Source organism: Amphimedon queenslandica, unplaced genomic scaffold (assembly GCF_000090795.2).
Source record: "Amphimedon queenslandica unplaced genomic scaffold, v1.1 AMPQUscaffold_12991, whole genome shotgun sequence".
Taxonomy (NCBI): Eukaryota; Metazoa; Porifera; class Demospongiae; order Haplosclerida; family Niphatidae; genus Amphimedon; species Amphimedon queenslandica.
Genome location: NW_003546773.1, coordinates 2,737 through 4,255, shown reverse-complemented (window position 1 = coordinate 4,255; position 1,519 = coordinate 2,737).

Below are 1,519 nucleotides of genomic sequence, written 5' to 3'. Positions count from 1 at the left end.
TAAAGGAGAGCATCCAGATTACATCAATGCAGTTTTTATTAATGTAATGCATTGTCACTAGTTCCTTGTATCATAAGTATATACTTATCATTTTAGGGTTACAAAGAAAAGAAAGCATTCATAATTGCAGAGAGTCCAATGTTTAATACAGCTAGAAACTTCTGGAAGATGATTGATGATAGAAATGTGACTGCTATTGTAATGCTATGCCAAGAAAATAAAAACAATCAAGTAACATTAATGAGTAGATAATTTAATTTTTATCATTTATGATTAGGAGGTTTGTTATCAGTACTGGTCAAATAGAAAATTAGGAGAGTACAATATTTCACTTTTGAATGAAGAAATACACAATGCTGGATATATTGAGAGGAAAATAGAAGTTACAAATGACAACAAAGTAAATCTATTCATTTTGTAATTCATAGTGCATATGTACATGTACACAACATAGGCTGGTGATAAGCAACAAGTGAAACAGTATCAGATAACAAATTGGGATTCAACTGGAAAGTTGACTAACCCTCAGACTATACTGTTGGTAATAGAAGAAATGTACAGAACACAAAGGAAAAGAGGAAACACAAGCATTGTAATACACTGCAGGTGAGAAAAAAGTGTGATTTAAATATTATTTAATTTTAATTTCCTTCTTTATAGTGATACAGTTGGTCGTTCAGGAGTGTTTTGTGCAGCTGCTACAACAATTAATAAATGTAAAACTGAAGGAGTCATTGATGTATTTCAAGTACTCAAAAGTCAACGTATTCAAAAACCAGGCAGTGTACAGACTGTTGTAAGTATCAATTATTATTTGAAACAGGATGTACTAACGCATGATGACTGCATATGTTTCAACCAAAATGCATTTAAGAATATAATTTGCCTTAGTTTCTATATTAATTATCTGCACATGCATTTTAAATTTCTTGCCAACATGCATATTTTAAAACTGAGTGAAATTACATAATTATTTTTTTTATTTTAGCAACAATATCAAGGGATATTTCAGATTGTACTGACCTATTTGGATTCATTTGAGACATATTCAAATTTCACTACATAAAAACAATTAATACTTTAATTTTGGTTGATTTTTACCATCATACTGGTAACCTAGAGTAAACAGGTTAAAAAACATTCAATGTTTCTAAAATACATGTCACATGTTTTATTGTTGATTATAATAACATTGTGCACAAGGGAAAAACATTTATATAGCATATAACTATCACAGCATTTCTGACTATATAACCAGTAGCTGCAAAATAGAGAGCTTACAATTGACTATGAATTATGTACTCTATATTATTATTGTGTGGTATATTGTACTATCACTAGCTCAAAAAGGAGAGGGGCAATCAGTAGCACCTACCCTTCCCAGCAATGGTAAGAATGATTAAGTGTTTCCCTGTTGATAGAGGTTACATTTTAGGTGTTCAACTCTACCTAGCCTATGAGAACAGGATAATACCTGATTACTCTATGATATATGCTAGCCAGTTTTACAATATTGATC